General features: G+C 42.1%; 1 protein-coding gene across 2 annotated transcripts in view; it reads right to left on the reverse strand.

Annotated features, from left to right (window-relative positions):
- The window catches only part of LOC112254638 (sodium-coupled neutral amino acid transporter 3), a 66,064-nt gene extending 48,148 nt beyond the window's left edge, over positions 1 to 17,916 (reverse strand). The window contains exon 1 of one of the 2 annotated variants that reach the window (XM_024427363.2): positions 17,654 to 17,916. The gene's annotated coding sequence lies outside the window, so the exon portion shown is untranslated. The remainder of the gene's footprint in view (positions 1 to 17,653) is intronic. The other variant, XM_024427364.2, reaches the window with a different exon arrangement.
- Between the last annotated feature and the right edge of the window lie 289 nt (positions 17,917 to 18,205).

Raw genomic sequence — 18,205 nt, forward strand, 5'->3', positions numbered from 1 at the left:
ACTGTCTAACCCCATCAGAAACCAAAATAGGAGCTTGTTTTACTTAATTGTTTGTAAACAATGTAATTGCAAGCAAACACTGTATAGCTTCGAAGCATGGTTAAAACTACAGTATTATTTTGATCTCATGGATGGTCCTTGCATCCATAGACCTGTCTATGAATTTGAAAGTAGTTATTTTCTCCAGCCACATCCCTAAACTGTTTGCCCAAAAATAAAATCTCATATTGTGCCACTGAGGTATTTCATTTTTTCCGTCTAGCTACCTGTCAAACTGAAATCCCCTGGGCCCTGAGTGACAACGTGTCTGACTAGAAAACATCTTATCTCTCTCTAGCGGGCTGAATGTTCAGTGTGGAGAGATTTACAACAGATTAAGAGATTACACTTTTCCACAAAATGTCTCTTATGAGCTGCTAATAGACGTATCTCCCTGTGTGGCCGGCCATGTTTAAGAGGAAACCGTGGAGAGGAGAGTCTAGGGGCTTCTGACAGCCTGTCTATGTCTGTCCCTAGGATGACTAGATTAGACCAGAGCCACTCTCACTCAGACGGGAAATCAGGATTTAACTTCCCATGCTTGTCACACACACACACTATGCTGCTAAAAATAGAATAGCCCCTCCATGTCACACACAGAGGCCTTTTGAGCAGCAGCAAAGGCAAGTGTGAATGGATGGATGGATGGGGATGGATGGATGGATGTAGAGGACTCCTGGAATAACCCTGCTTGGTAAACAGTTATGAAACATGCTGGTAGACATTGTGGATGGGCTGAACAGCCATCTGTTTATTCTCGTTCTACACACACAGCAATCAGAAGGGTGTGCTTCACACTCATCCACATTGCTATATTCATTTAATTCCACAAATACTTATGTGCGAGGGGGATACGCTGGCACCAGCTGTAATCACCAGCTTTCCTTTCAACCTACTACTTGGCCTTATTTCAGCAGTATAACCATGCTCTTGTGACTGGACTGCTAAATTAAGTACTTAACCAACTGAAACAATCTACAGTACACATGGGACCCTTCAGCTCCACTCTATGTCTATGTGCCTTGAATATTTTGTTTCAAAGTGTAGTCCCAGTCAGTCACAGACCAATACATTGAATGACAGGTGAGGTTGCTGAGACACTAACAAAACACAGAGCCTCAGAGTAAGACACTTCTGATGCTGTAACAGACATCCTCTCACCCTTTCACATCACAGACCTGTGCCCCATGGCTACTGCTCTTGCTATTACATGCCTCTGACTCCCAGTGTGATCCGCCATCTGTGTGAATTGGAGATTAACTGGGAACTCAATTTGTCAGTCTGAGATGCTCCTCATCGCTCTCTCTCTCACTAGTATATATTGAATACTCCCTCCTTTTTCTGTTAATCTGATACATCACACATTACTCATAGAAATGAAGGCTGGAATATAAACATTGTGTAACGGCTTTCTTCCGTCGAAGGAGAGGAGGACCAAAATGCAGCATAGTTCGTGTTCAACATGTTTAATAAAAGACGATAACGTGAACACTACACAAATACAAAATAAAAACGTGGCAAAACCCGAAACAGTCCTATCTGGTGCAGAGAACACAAAGACAGGAAACAACCACCCACAAAACCCAACACAAAACAGGCTACCTAAATATGGTTCCCAATCAGAGACAATGACTAACACCTGCCTCTGATTGAGAACCATATCAGGCCAAACATAGAAATAGACAAACTAGACACACAACATAGAATGCCCACCCAGCTCACGTCCTGACCAACACTAAAACAAGGAAAACACAAAAGAACTATGATCAGAACGTGACACATTGTGATGAAAAGAGTGGGAGATACACAGTAGCAACCACAGCAATAGCTTGGAATCAGGCCCTTATCTGGAAAACAGGCTTCTAACAGGCACACAGAAAATCTGCGGCTGCTTGGCCATGGAAACCCATTTCACGAGCTCCTGACGAACAGTTCCTGTGATGAAGTTGCTTCCAGAGGCAGTTTGGAACTCGGTAATGAGTGTTGCAACCGAAGACAGGCGTTCTTTACACGCTACGCACTTCAGCGTCCCGTTCTGTGAGCTTGTGTGGCATACCACTTTGCGGCTGAGCCGTTGTTGCTCCCATACGTTTCCACTTCAAAATAGCAGCACTTACAGTTGACCGATTTGATGAACTGACTTGTTGGAAAAGTGGCATCCTATGATGCTGCCACGTTGAAATTCACTTAGCTCTTAAGTAAGGCAATTCTACTGCCAAAGTTAATCTATGGATATTGCATGGCTGTGTTTCCAATTTTACACACCTGTCAGCAATGGGTGTGGCTGAAATAGCCATGTATTGCATCTTAGCTGACATACCTGCTTGCAAGGTCGGTAGACTTTAGAAAATCAAGCAATTACTAAATGTACTGAATAAGAGTCAAATTCCTTTCAATCTTTTACCCAGATTTTATCAGAGATGCAGGCAGCTCAATAGATATGCTTAGATGTGCAGAAAAATATACATATTTTTGACATAGAATTAAACATAATTATTATGACTCTAGATTACAGGAAATAGCTGTTTCAGGTGTTTGAAAAATGCAAAATTGTCCATCTTCTAGGCCTAGCCCCCATCCAGACCATCTGCCGGCCATCCTCACGTACTTTGTGCTCCCTCAGATTTTTTGAATGCATGACACCCCTGTGTGTGTATGCGGCCTGTGGGCTCAGGGTGTCGGCAGTGTGTGTTTGAGTAGGTGTGTATCTGTGGATGAACTCTAATGCAGCGTGGAGGTGTTTGGAAGGGAGTAGAGCTGAGCTGTGTGGTTCCAGTGTCCTACGGCTGGCTGGCTGGGCTGCGTGAAGAAGGAGCTGCAGCTGGGTGACTGGAAATGTGATTTATTTATAGAGCAACCCACATCACATCCTCACGCTAGCTCACATTCTCACTTTACACCCCACAGGGAGGAAGTGACACTGTAGAATGCTACATCACACTGGTAACAAGACCACAGCACAGCTAGATCAAATAATCAACCAGGAAATGGAGGACACAGGTATGAGGGTCAGCATGTAGAACACAGGTAGAGAACACTGGTAAGAAACATAGGGGGAAATCCTAACTTCCACTTTTAAGTCAAAATGCTCACTTAGTCAGTGAAAATTAAGTGGAAGATAGGATTCGCCCCATTGAGTACAGGTACGAGACTATTGATACATGTAGAAGGATGAAGACCCAGTGGTACAGTATATCAGAGCGAAACTAAGTTGGTCGACAGTGTAAACACAGACCAAAGGACAACAGTTGAGAGGTCAGGTAATATTGGCAGATGGCAGTGTAGGTCACTAGTAGCAGACCAGAAGAAGAGGGCTTAACATATGAGCAGTGTTTCCACAGTACAGTGGAATGGCAGACCGAACAGATTATGTAAAACAGGTGAGAGGGACCTGGCTCAGGTGTATTGGTCAGATATAGGTGTTTGTAAATACTGATACCAGGATCAACATTGTCAGAATGAGAACAAGAATTGTGGCTTCATAAGGTAGACGACTTCATCCTTGCATCCTTTCCTTCACTTCTTTGTAAAGGAACAAAGACAAATTGTATGGCTGAAAAGGTTTCCACCAGAAAAGGTTTCCATGGATATGTTTCCACTGGAAAAGTCTGGTTTATAATTGTTATCTACTATATGGTTTTTTTCGTGACACCTGGAGTCTAAAATCATTTCTCAATAGATTGTATGACGGCTGAACAGATAAGAGGCTAGCTATAACGTGGAACAATGATATGATTGATCAAATATCCCACTGGTTCATAAGTTCGAGATCACTCTGACAATTATGTGGAAGGACAGATTGAAGATGCTGAGCCTTACTAGCTGCTATACGTCATTCTGTCAGATGTTTAGTAAAAAAAACTATGCTGTGGCAAGCTGTCACAATCCTCACGTGGAGGATTGAACTTGCCTGAAGTACATGAACAGTGTTCTAACTCAAGTTCTAATGGTTTAGTGGAATGTCTGTTCATTCATAAAGTACAACAGCTCAATTTCTCTTGTATATTATGTTAGAGTAGGAAGGAAGGATTCAGGTCAAGTGTAAAAAAACACGCAAAAAACACCACTTTAAAACAAACACAAGTACATAAGTACATTTAATCGTTTCCAACACAGAAAATGTACCATAGCTCAAATTTCCTCAAGAAATTGATCCGTCTTCGCCAAACAGGTAAGACTGTACCAACGTCAGAAGTACTTTCCTATAAGTTCACAGGGCCAGCCGGCTGTATAGTTTACACTGTGGCTCCAAACATCCATAGCACGAGTCAGCTTGTTTGTGGCACTGGGCAGGATGCTTGGCATAAATGAGAGCATTGGCAAAGCAGTATCAGGCATGGACCCATGAGGAAACCTCCATATGGCTAGATGGTATGCTTGTGTCAGCTGTGAAAATGGCAGAGGATAGTCAGCACATGGGCTTGTAGCCTGTATGTATGGCTGAGGCTCCTCTTGCACCACTCAGTGCCAGCTCATCCTTATATCAGTCATGTGGCCCCAAACAAAGGAGCAAATTCTGCTGGTTCCCCCACATCCTCTCTATTTTATTTATTTATTTTTAACCTTTATTTAACTGGGCAAGTCAGTTAAGAACAAATTCTTATTTACAATGACAGCCTAGAAACAGTGGGTTATCTGCCTTGTTCAGGGACAGAATGATTTTTACTTTGTCAGTTTAGGGATTAGAACTAGCAACCTTTCAGTTACTGCCCCAATGCCTAGGCTACCTAGGCTACCTGCCACCCCTACTCTAGCACATGGATGAGGAGAGAGATTATCTCAGGGGCAACCATCCAGCTGGAAATTCAGTGAGTGGCCTCCACCATGGTTCAGCAGCGTGGACCCAGCTACATCACATGCCATGGTACCAGGTGGGTCTAGGGCTAGGCCAACTCCACTGTCATGGGACTTGTGAGCACAAGGGCTTTATGTTAAATTCTTTCAAACGCATTTATAGTTCACAAAATAGCTGAGATAAGTACTAGGCCTCCATTCTAAGAACTGTGAGATGTGTGCCATAGCCCTAAATTAGAACCCCAAACAAAGCTCTGGCTTGGCTCAGACCATTCTATTTAAGCCCTGTTTCCACTGGCACTTAAAATTAGGGCCAAATTAAGACCAAATTCGAGCTGGCTTCGAATAGAATTTTCAAATTTGAGCTGGGTCGAGGGAAACCTGGGCCAGCGCAGCCCAGTTTCACAACTGGTGCCAGCTCGATTAGAATTTGGGTTGGTGATGCCTTTACTATGAAACCACCAGCTGATTACTGCTGGATGCTGACACATTTAGCTAGCTCGTCTGGGTTGTTGCTGTTAGCACACGGACAAGCAGTACTGCAGTAGTCAGTCATGACAGAAATTACACCATAGCTGGATCCTTCATACATTTTGCACTTCTCAAAAAACGTTTATGAGAACAGTCAGTCCTCGAATGCTAGCTACCTAACATTAGCTAGCAAATTAGTTGAAACAAGCAAGCTAGCTAACATGAGCTAGCAGGAATTTTAGCTGCCAGGTCGTATTGAGCTAGCTATTGTAATGAAGTGCTATTTCTTATGCAAATGACCAGCTTACTGCTATTACATTGCTATAACTAAGACAACACATAGCAACGTATTTTCACAGTAAAACATGTTAGGCCTCATAACAGGATATCTCTCACACACACACACTCACTTAAACCATCCACAACACTGTCAAAACAGGAGACATCCTAGCCACAGGTGCTAGCCTGCAAGGACACACAGACTTGCCAAGATAAGAACGCACACACATTACACACACTCACTGCGAGGACACCAAGATAAGAACGCACACACATTACACACACTCACTGCGAGGACACACAGACTTGACTTGCCAAGACAAGAACGCACACACATTACACACACTCATTCCCTCTCCTGGGGATGGGTTCCAAAGACAAAGAACTCTTCCAACTGCCAATGGGACGCCGACACCAGTCTGGAGGGAACTGCCAATCAACTACCAGCAACCTACCAGAGTCCTGATCTACCAGAATCTACCTATGTCATACCCATGAATAAAATGACTGTACACAATGTATCGGGGCTTTTTTCTGAAGGTTCCCTATGAGCCAGACGAACGAGAGTCCGTGCACGCTTTGCCAGATATCTCTACACTGTTAAAATAAACTGCCTTTACTATACCTGATCCACCCTGTCCAGTGTTTCAACTTGGTCTCCTGTATCGATTCATCAACGCTATCTACATCATATCAAACCTGTTGTCTGGTTTTCTTGATTAGCTAGCTAGCCAATAGCCAATGCCATGGCAAGCAAGGTAGGAATTAAACTAGCTAGCCTGTTATGGTAGCTACCGATGACACTAACCATTTAGCTAGCTAGCTAACGTTAGCAAGCTAAATACATGGCTCTAAATACATGGGGTAACGTTAGTTACAGCATAGTGAGGGGGAATTAAAATATTCAAGCTCTTGCTAGCTAGCAACATTAGCATAGTCAGCTGCACAGTCACATATTGGCTCTCTAGCAACATTAAATACATTTTCATTTCTGGAGGCAGTAGAAATGCGATTCGAGCTAGCCCACCAAGGACAGTCCTAACCGGGTTGACTTCAAAGTGCCAATGGAAACGAGGATTTAGAAACAGAAATGTAGGGCTCTGGCTCTGCTGTGTGATGACAGAGTGATCCATTCAGAATGGAAAACGTCACTACTGACGTGCGGTTTGTGAAAGTTTCGTTCTTTTTTAATGACTATTTTTACTGACTTGAGAGCAATGCGAAATTTGAGTGGCACCTCTCAGATTTGACTTAGTTTGTTCTGGCACCTATTTGCCCGGATCCGGTATGACTTATTTATTGTTTCACTGTTTGCACTGTAGACATTATAATAAAAGCGATAAACTTTAAATCAAGTTGCCTCCTCGTTATTTCTTCTGCCCCCAGAAAGATCATCATGTAAAAACGCAGTGATCCTTCTGCAAAATCATCCTATCATGCCCCACTGATTTCAGACCTGCTCTCTTATTTGTACATAGAGGTTATGGGGAGGGCTGGTGTTGTAAGTAACTGATCTTGACACAGGTCTTGGTAATGGTGGTCAGCTCGTGAAGAGGTCCCTACGTAAAATTACGTCAAGTAAATCAAATCAAATCAAATCAAATCAAATCAAATCAAGTATCGTCTTCCTACTGAATTTGAATAGAGGGAAAGCCACATAAAAAAAATGGATAAGAAAAACGTATAACCCCTGGCTTGTCATGCAGAAATCAAAATTGGAAGAAGGTGGGGCACTAGAAACGACTGGAGTCTAGAAACGACTGGAGGTATTATTCTAGAAAAACAGTGGGTGGAATGAATGTACAGTAAATTAACATGCTATGCCAAACACATAAAAAATATATATATATTTAATTAAAAAACAAAACAAAGAGCCCCCAGAAATAAGGATTTTGAATATGCCCGAACCAAGGCGCATTTGGTGGCAGTAAGCCTTATAGACAAGGCTAGAGGGGACACCCAGGTTATAGTTAACACTAAAAATGAGTCTTCAGAACAGCCTTAGGAGGCTAAACGTCACAGCCACAGGCCTGCTCGTGGCTTTAATTAAGCAAGAAATTGACTCTCAGGAGTTAAATGGATTTGACATGGGGAGAGTCATTGTGGAAGGTTTTGAAAACTAAGGTAGGACTTTACCTTCATAGTACAGAACAAGTTTGTAATCTGAATATGTGCTTCATATTATCACATAGGCGCGAGGCCTATATATTCTCATATGTGTGTTCTGGTGTAGCCTACATTTGAAGTTATATTCCGATATTGTGATATTTGTTCTACTGCCACATGTCTTGTAAGCCCCACAGCTGAGTATGTACGTATGCATATGGCGTGTGTTCTGCAGTATCGTCTAAGAATTTTGCTCTACATTTGATATCTAGATTAGGCTATAAGAAATTCTGACTTGCCCCTTAACTATACTAAAGTATGTGGGCATACTGAAGTCACGTCTAAAATGCTTTGAATTAATCAGCACCTTGGAGAGTACTGTCCATTTCACCATAGATAGTAGGCTACTTCCCTGTTTACTCTGTCTGCTGCGCTGTTGTGTTTGACACTTTTTTCTCAATGTGATCCGGTACCTCAGAGCCCCCCCAAATAATCCTCCTTCTCAAATTCACTATGTGTTCCTGGACCTTCCAATTTACAAATTAAGCACTGCTTGAGAGTCATGATTTGTTTTTCTTAGTGACTCGTTCATTTTGTCTTTTGTTTGACCTTCTGGACGGCTTTCATTAGTTACCACAGCCTCAAAGTCAGAATTGGCTATTATGGTAAAAATGTATGAAAAAATCTGATTTTTATAAGATAAATTGTAGAAATAGGTAGGGTTTATGACTTTGTGGCTGTGGTAACCAGTGACGACCCTGCCGGCCGCAATTACTACATCAGGATTAATACGCACTCCTCCGGCTCAGCGCCCCTAGAGACATGGTCCGACCAAATGTAAAATAGATCATGCTGCAGTCAGCAACAACAGCATAGAGAAGAAAAATACCTATTTAGAACTGGTAATTGATCACATGGTGCAAGACTGAATGCAATGAATTCATTACTATTTTGTAGAACCAAAACATATTGTGCTTATCTACCTCACGTCAGTCAAGCAATGCATTCCGTCAAGAGTTGTTCACAATCTAGTCCGGTTGCGGCCACAACTAGACCTTGTTTCAAATGTATCAATAAATAATATTGTTTGTATGCCTAGCAATCAACAAATTTACATTGTTTAAAGCACACAAGTCTCAGTCACAAATTACCAGGGCCGGCCCACCCTTTAGGCAAGATTAGGCAGCCACTATGGCAACAGATTGATGAGGGCGGTATTTTCCTTGCTAAACTGACAAAGACGCACCTCCAACAACACATAAAACCAAATGTTATTTGTCACATGCGACGAATACACTGGTGTAGACTTTACCGTGAAATGCTTGCTTACGAGCCCCCCAACGATGCACAGTTTACCCCTGCAATGCATACGATCACATATTTGTGATCATAGTTGACTGGTCCCTGCTACGTACCATCACAAATATGTGATTGGAACAGCAGCAACAGAATATATGATGCAACAAACCTGTCTAAACAGCATTGTTGTCTGAAAAGCATCTAAACAATGTTTTGTACTGCTGGGAAATAAAGCTATTCACAACTTTATTCCTAAATTTCACCTTTTACTGTAAAAGACAAATGTGAACTACATCATCCAAACATCACACGGAACACATCCACAGCCAAACTCATCCCATAAACCAGTCTCAATAAGGTTGCGCTGACAAAAAAACTAATCATAAGTTAGCGACCTAACAGCTAGACTTGTTAAGAATGTACCACAACTCTGGTGAGCACACCAGAGAAATGTAATATTGTTTAGAGAAGAGATGCATGTCAGCTAAGCTAACAGCAGCTACATTTTTGTTTATGTTTGAAAAGAGAAAACTCCTTAATCCCAGAATGCCATTCACTACAAGACGCTAACAAATAAAGTCAAAGTCAAAGCCCATTGCCTGAAAAATATTAATTTAGTTTGGCCACTTTTCAGCATTATACAAATCTTTGATGTACTTGTACACAGTGCATACAAGAACTAGAGCACATGACTTGACAAGTCATTTACCATTTTTGACAAATCACAAAGCAAATAAAATGTTATCACCTCACAGATCCTCACCGCAAATACAAGCCTACTACCTAGCCTAACCATAGCGCAAAAGCTAAACAGGGATGAAACCATTTTGGGGGGTTTCGTTTCATTTGTGTTGGGTGTTTTTGTAACGTTCTGGGCGTAGTGGGTACGAAGTCAGGCACAGGAAGCAGAGAGTACAGGGTAGTGCTTTTTATTGCACACACAGCGAACATAAGCCACCCCACGAAACGCAGAGCGCACACAAAACAAATGCCCCAAACACGGGGACTCAAACAGTCCGGAGAAAAGCCCACGAACAAAACACGTCAACATCAAACGTGCACAGTAGGAACACAAAACAATCCCGCACAAAGAGCAGGCGGGCCTACTGGCTAACATAGCCCGACTAATCAGCTTACACACAAAACAGGTGAAACCAATAAACAGAAAGGGGAAAATGGTTCAATGCGCTGAGCGCCACCCGAACAGGAAGGGGAGCCACCTTCGGTAGGAGTCGTGACAGTTTTTTGTCCATGGGTGATAGAAATCGGTGGAAGATAGCTTGGGGGGATATAATGCAGGAAATATTACTATGATGGGGGAATTATCAATAAATGGGGGGCAAACACAGGGCAAGTTTATACACTGAATAAAAATAAACCCTGGAAAGGGGGGTATGAGCTGGCAACCCTGAGGTACCATAGTTACAATCTGATACCTCGTTCAAAACAACTGGGAACTTAGAAATCTACAACTTCCACTTCAATGCGTTCAAGACAACTGGGAACTGTGAAAAAACATGCTCTAACTGGAGAAAATCTTTTCAACGGTCATCAATCTCGGAATTCCAACTCGTGAACTTAGGCCTCTTTCTAGGGCTCTGACCTTCCGACCTGAAGATCACTGACATCATGATTTGACCTCGTATTGAAAGCACCATAAGTTAGTCGAGTTAACTATCCCTTGTTATAACATCTTTGGTCTGATAGACGCTTACGTGACAACCATAATGCATTGTATGATGTCAACAAACATGGCGCCACACATAGCTGGAAAATAGCTTAGCATTAGCTCATCATAATCAGTACAATCTTCAAAAAATTATTTTACACACATCATATGTGTCCATTACAATTCGTGCAGGAATCGGAACGCATGACTTGTCACCAGTACTTGAAAACGTGAATAAAACATACATACATATGCTTATTTATGCTACAGTAGAAACTAGAACACGATATACAGAAAATAAGGTACTTACTTTGATAGGAATGCACACATGTCCAAAGTTATTATTTGTGAGGAAAACAACAATGAAGGCAATACGGCCACCAGCCAGAAAATGTGCCAGGGCGCAAAGGTTTGTGCAAAGTCTGTTCTGACTGGAGATGCGCAATGTCTTCATACTTGATGTGGGGAAACATTGGGGAAGTGCTTGGGCTCTCGATGAAGAGAGAAGTTTGCCCAGCTCAGTAAAGATCTCAAACATAAATTGTCCGCAATAGTGAAATGAGCTACTTCTTATGTGAATTAATGAGGAGGCGCAGCACTCCTCAATTCAAACTGTTGTCAGAAAATAAAACTTGTTCGAAAATATTTTGAAATGTAGAAGTTGAAACATAGCCTATAGATAATTAGCAGGCAGCGTGTCTTGGTTTGAGGGCAGCGCGGGTTAACTGTCCTGTTGCGTAACATGCATAAAATAAACTCACATTGGGGCAACCGTTAGAGATATTTGGAACTCACATGTGAAAAGCTTTAAAAATATAATACAAATAAAATAGTAACACAAGAGAAATAAAATAAAATACACAAGAATGGAGCTAAACTCAGCAAAAAAAAGAAACGTCCCCTTTTCAGGACCCTGTCTTTCAAAGATAATTCGTAAAAATCCAAATAACTTCACAGATCTTCATTGTAAAGGGTTTAAACACTGTTTCCCATGCTTCTTCAATGAACTATAAACAAAACAATTAATGAACTTACACCTGTGGAACGGTCGTTAAGACACTAACAGCTTACAGACGGTAGGCAATTAAGGTCACAGTTATGAAATCTTAGGACACTAAAGAGGCCTTTCTACTGACTCAAGGTCCCTGCTCATCTGCGTGAATGTGCCTTTGGCATGCTGCAAGGAGGCATGAGGACTGCAGATGTGGCCAGGGCAATAAATTGCAATGTCCGTACTGTAAGATGCCTAAAACAGCGCTACAGGGAGACAGGACGGACAGCTGATCATCCTCGCAGTGGCAGACCACGTGTAACAACACCTACACAGGATACGTACATCCGAACATCACACCTGCGGGACAGGTACAGGATGGCAACAACAACTGCCCGAGTTACACCAGGAACGCACTATCCCTTCATCAGTGCTCAGACTGTCCGCAATAGGCTGAGAGAGGCTGGACTGAGGGCTTGTAGGCCTGTGTTAAGGCAGGTCCTCACCAGACATCACCGGCAACAACATCGACTATGGGCAAAAACCCACCGACGCAGGACCAAACAGGACTGGCAAAAAGTGGTCTTCACTGATGAGTCGCGGTTTTGTCTCACCAGGGGTGATGGGCGGATTCGCGTTTAACGTCGAAGGAATGAGCGTTACACCGAGGCCTGTACTCTGGAGTGGGATCGATTTGGAGGTGGAGGGTCCGTCATGGTCTGGGGCGGTGTGTCACAACATCATCGGACTGAGCTTGTTGTCATTGCAGGCAATCTCAACGCTGTGCGTTACAGGGAAGACATCCTCCTCCCTCATGTGGTACCCTTCCTGCAGGCTCATCCTGACATGACCCTCCAGCATGAACATGCCACCAGCCATACTGCTCGTTCTGTGTGTGATTTCCTGCAAGACAGGAATGTCAGTGTTCTGCCATGGCCAGCGAAGAGCCTGGATCGCAATCCCATTGAGCACGTCTGGGACCTTTTGGATCGGAGGGTGATGGCTAGGGCCATTCCCCCCAGAAATGTCCGGGAACTTGCAGGTGCCTTGGTGGAAGAGTGGGGAAACATCTCACAGCAAGGACTGGCAAATCTGGTGCAGTCCATGAGGAGGAGATGCACTGCAGTACTTAATGCAGCTGGTGGCCACACCAGATACTGACAGTTGTTTTTCATTTTGATCCCCCCTTTATTCAATTTCTGTTAGTCACATGTCTGTGGAATTTGTTCAGTTTATGTCTCAGTTGCTGAATCTTGTTATGTTCATACAAATATTTACACATGTTAAGTTTGCTAAAAGTAAACGCAGTTGACAGTGAGAGGACGTTTCTTTTTTTGCTGAGTATAGTACCAGATCAATGTGCAGAGGTACAAGGTATTTGAGGTAGATACAGTATGAACCTGAAAGCAGGGTAAAGTGACTAGGCATCAAGATAGATAGTACTAAGAGTAAAATGATGAGTGTATACATGTGTGTGTGTGTGTAATGTGTGTGTATGTGTGTTTGTGTTGTGTCAGTATGCATGTGTGTGTTGTGTGCGTATGTAGTGTATGTGAATGTGTGTGGGTTTTGTGTAGGAGTGCTAATGTAGTGTGTGTGAGTGAATGTGTATATGGTGTGTATATACAGTGTATAAACCTCACGTAATTCTGCCTAAAAAACAATTACTATTTATCTCTATGAGTGGCATATGGGCTTTTTCAGTGAGAGTTGATTTCGTCCTGTGATAAGAAGTGGCCACTTTGTCAAAGGCAGGGGAGCCAAATATTTTGATTGTCCATTCCCAGCACGCCTCTCTGGGGTGCTGTTGGAGAGACGCATCGCTGTGGTGCTCCACCAACGTTCCATCACAAAATCATGTAACAGAAATTTACATTTTAGTCATTTAGCAGACACTCTTAACCAGAGTGACTTACAGGAGCAATTAGGGTTAAGTGCCTTGTTCAAGGGAACATCAACAGATTTTTCACATAGTCAGCTCAATGATTCAAACCAGCAATCTTTCAGTTACTGGCCCCGTGCTTTTAATCTCTAGGCTATATAGCAGATATAGCCTATGGTAGAAAGAGTATGTGGTTTTTCCTGGAGATAATGAGTCAGACACTTTTTACATGTAATGAGACAGACGCTACAGACACTTTTTACATGTAATGAGACAGACACTACAGACACTTTTGTACATATGAGACAGACACTACAGACACTTTTTACGTGTAATGAGACAGACACTTTTTACAACAAGCACATTTCTCAGATCAAATAGCCTAATCTAAATGGCGCCCAATCATATAAAACTGACGTTGTGTGCTGACGTTAACAAACACCATATCCTAAAAACAGGACTGGTCAAAGTAAAATAGACCGTATGGAATGGACAATCAGGCTACTCACAACTGTTGTCCAGGAGTTACACCCCGTGGGCTAAATTGTCATGATCAGTGGTTTCAAGTTTCTATCAGTCATTTTTTGTTGAGCTGGTCATAGCGGGGGAAAAAAGAATACTTCTGCATTTCCCGCTGTTCTCATTGCAAATAGGCTCAGGATAACTCCTGATAAACAGGTAGCTGATATTTAAAGCTTAAATAGACAACTTGATTTGTCACAGGAATCAGGATTAAAAAAGCCATTGCAACTGCCTGTTTGCAAATGGTAGGACATTCATAAAATTCCATTGCAAGTGACACTGTAGGTTACACCCCAGTAAGCACGGACTAATGCCAACTATTTGTTAGCTTAGATGAAACAAATAGATTAGTACCTCTCCTCACTGATGTCACAATGAGGCCATTGACATAGCAGAGGGGTAAGAGCATGTCTCTGAGTCTGGCCTAATTCTAATTCTAGCCCTGCATCCTGTGCCTAATAGACTCCCTGATCACTGCTGAGTGAAAGAGCGTAACTCTGGATGTCCTCCATCAATGCACTCTTACGCACTTCCTCAGTTGTTAAATTGAACAGATGAGTGACATAACTTGATACAAACACATGAGCTTTCCTGATGCAGTGGCCTCAATTTCCAAAACTCAGACAAGATTTAGCCCGGTCTATTAGACTGTGGTTATGAAACAGCTTTATGAAATAGAAGTTGTGACATTGTGTGGTGGACCCGGAGGCATTCCCACAACCAAATTAGACACATTTCATTTGAGGTTTTCATCATTTTATCTTTAGCAAATCTAAAAGTGTGTGTTCTGGGTATTCTAAGACTATGTGAAAGTAAGAGTCTCAAACACTCTTTTAAAACTGCTCAAATAAGGCCAAAGATCTTTGAGTGGATGCTCTTACAAACCTGGACTGATGCCATGCACATTTCCAAAGAAAAGCTAACCACCTGTTCAAAATATTTGATTTTACTACCTCCCTAATCTTGGTAGCTCAGACAATTAAAAAGATTACAGGTAGTTTTCCCTCTCAGACTAGGGATTTACAAAGTACTTCAATGTACAAACAGAACTTATAAAAGAGTTTGGTTTTCATAGCTGAGGATTTCTCTAATGCGCCTTGACTATATCTGATCAGACATACTTGTAGGTTTAATAGGATAGAATCCTGAGATGTTCCTTATCATTCTGGTACACTTTGAAAGCCCCTGAGTTGAATTGAACAGGAGCCCACAGTAAGCAGTGGCTGGATTTAACTATGTGGGGAAACAAAAGTTATTAACATGTTATAACATATGTAATAACCACACCAATCGTAAAGCTCTCCAATGTAGTTACACATTTCTGACCTGGCTGCAGGTAGCCATCATATTACGGTGAGGGGCGTTGAGAGTATAAAATGAATTTGTTCTTGAAGTTGATGTTCCCATCATTTCATTAATTCAGCGAGACAAAGCAAATCACAGCATCAAAACACTTGACAAGACAGTGGCTTATGTCTTCCCACAGTCTACATCTCTGGGCCTCAAGTCTCTGTAGGGGAGTTCAGTCTTCCTGCATTGCATGAGTTCAAAAATGTCAAATGTAATTCATTTCATGTTGACTTGTTATTCCTGCAGAGGTAGAGCAATACATGCAGGCAGGAGGGGGATACATTACAAAGGTAGAAAATACTTTGACACAATAAGATAGGGATAGAGTGAACCCCTCTACCTACTTAGCAGGCCATTAACTCTCACGCCACCATAGTGAAGATGATACAAGGAGCTATAATGTGGGATTCCATTACATGAACAGCACAAACCAAATGCACTTAAGTTTGAGATTCAGAGCGAGCATGGAAAACCATCTGTGAGACAATTATCCTACTAAGGCACTCACTACTAGGTAATTATTACAATACTTGGACTGTGATTCAAGTCATACTGCAAATGTGTATCAAACAAGGTAATAGAGAGAAAAACTGAAAAACACTTGTCAGCCGAGTTTAATTATGTCACATGGATAACAACTCACAAAAGGGGAAAAGGATGACACTCTCTCTCTCAATCTCTGAGGGAGGGGGTGCAAATTAGGATTTTGTAGGTGGGACCTTGAGTGCCTTGCTCAAGGGCACTGACAGATTTTTCACATCGTAAGCTCAGGTATTCGAACCAGCTACCTTTCGGTTACTGGCCCAAAGTTCTAACCGCTAGGCTACCTGCCGCCCAGTCAGTTACAAAATTACAAAAAGTAATGTTCACAGTCAAACATGTCACTCTCAAAGGATGAAAATCAAACCACTGATCCAATAAGTCTACACACCAAATACATTAATATTATATGCTACTAAGTTGAGCTCAATCGAAAACGACGCTACATAACACACACACACACACACACACACACACACACACACACACACACACACACACACACACACACACACACACACACACACACACACACACACTTGTGTGAATCTGTAGTTCAAAGCACACAGCTCTGGCTGGAGCATTCAGTCCGCTCAGCAGTAAGCCAGTGCTCTGGAGTGGGGGTGGGGGCTGGAGGGGGAGAAGGTGAAGGTGGAGAGAGTGAGACAGAGCATGACTCACTGACGAGCCAGCTTTTTCAAATATAGAAACAGTAGTCTTGACAAGCCGACAGAACAGTAACTCACGCCTGCTCCCTCCTGTCAGCTCCAGCAAACACAGTAGTCTCACCTGCTGCCCTCCCTACAAATAGCCCTCAGAAGGGGCTCCGCCCTCTGGGGCTTCTCAGCAACCCAGGTGTATCTAGATATGCTTGTTATCTGTCTAATGCATAGTGACCCAGAGTTACAGGGTGGGGGGTGTACAATGGATAATACAACTCAACACACCATATAAAAACGTGTTCCTAAATGCACTATAGGCTTCTGTTGTAGGCTATGTCAATTACAGGGGCCTGATTTGCAAAGGGCAAATTAAAACTTTATTGGACTGACCTATATGATAATAGCGGAATGTCTGCCAATAATAAGCTATAGTATATGCCAGGTTTAAGTAGTAAACGAGAAGGGGGATACGGATAGCCTATTAAAAATGCCACAGCATCTATTGAAGTGTCGAAGAAATGTGGCAAATATGCCACATGCTGAATACAGACATTTGTATAACATAAACTAATGGCGAATAAAGTATGAACGATCACTAGCTGTCTTTTTCTGAACTAGAATTTGAAATTGTAGATGACGAAGGCATTATCACCCAGCGTGGCTGCGCAAGTTACAGTATCACCTGGCGAAAGAGCAAGATCCACGAGCACTGTCTGAGAACTGTTACTTCAGTAATATAACGCCACAATAATGTAACAATGTAACAAGAATGTAACAGCACTCTTTAGGTAAAAGTAATTCGAGAAGATATGTCTTACATTTCAAAAAATGTTTCACAGTATTATATTTCATTGGAGCGACCATTTGGCTCTAGGTGGCAATCCTATTCGATAACAGGTTCATAATATGAATAGTTGTGACAGTTTGATAGCTATATTTATTCTATATTCAGTAGACCACAAAGGGAATGACGAGGGTGACGAATAGCCGACTATGAATATGAAAATACATTCATTCCACTGAAAATTGACGGTGAATAATAATCTTACCAGAGAGAACTAGAGTGTCACTGTGCCAACTCCGGATATCTCCACACGGATCTTTCCTCCGCTGCTTTACTGTTTTTCCTTCATCTAGTGGCTTCTCTTCTTTCTGTACCTGTTAAATGGCAAAAAGTATAAATATATGTATATATATATATATATATCGTGGTCCCTGTTCGCTCCTTCTCAAATGCTATGTAAATGTCATGTGTTCACGAGTAAAATTCTCCTGATCTCTTAAAAGTGGGATGTCGAGTGGGTCCAGGGTCCACCTACTGCATGCAACCTCCAATCAATTTGTTCTCTCAAGTGCGGTTCCCAGAGCGCAACAAAATTACATGCATGCACTGTGCTTGCCACATACAGTAGCAGCCTACATTTCTTTCTTTGTTCTGCACTTTAATTGGACGTTGAATAAACTATACAGAAATAATGATATCCACATGCATGGTTGGTTTTTGATACATTTTTCTATTTTCTCACCAATGTAGGCTAAATCAAGATGTAGTTGCATGATTACTAAACTGCATCGTAGATCATAGAGAATTTACCCAATAA

This window comes from Oncorhynchus tshawytscha, linkage group LG07, assembly GCF_018296145.1.
Source record: "Oncorhynchus tshawytscha isolate Ot180627B linkage group LG07, Otsh_v2.0, whole genome shotgun sequence".
Classification (NCBI taxonomy): Eukaryota; Metazoa; Chordata; class Actinopteri; order Salmoniformes; family Salmonidae; genus Oncorhynchus; species Oncorhynchus tshawytscha.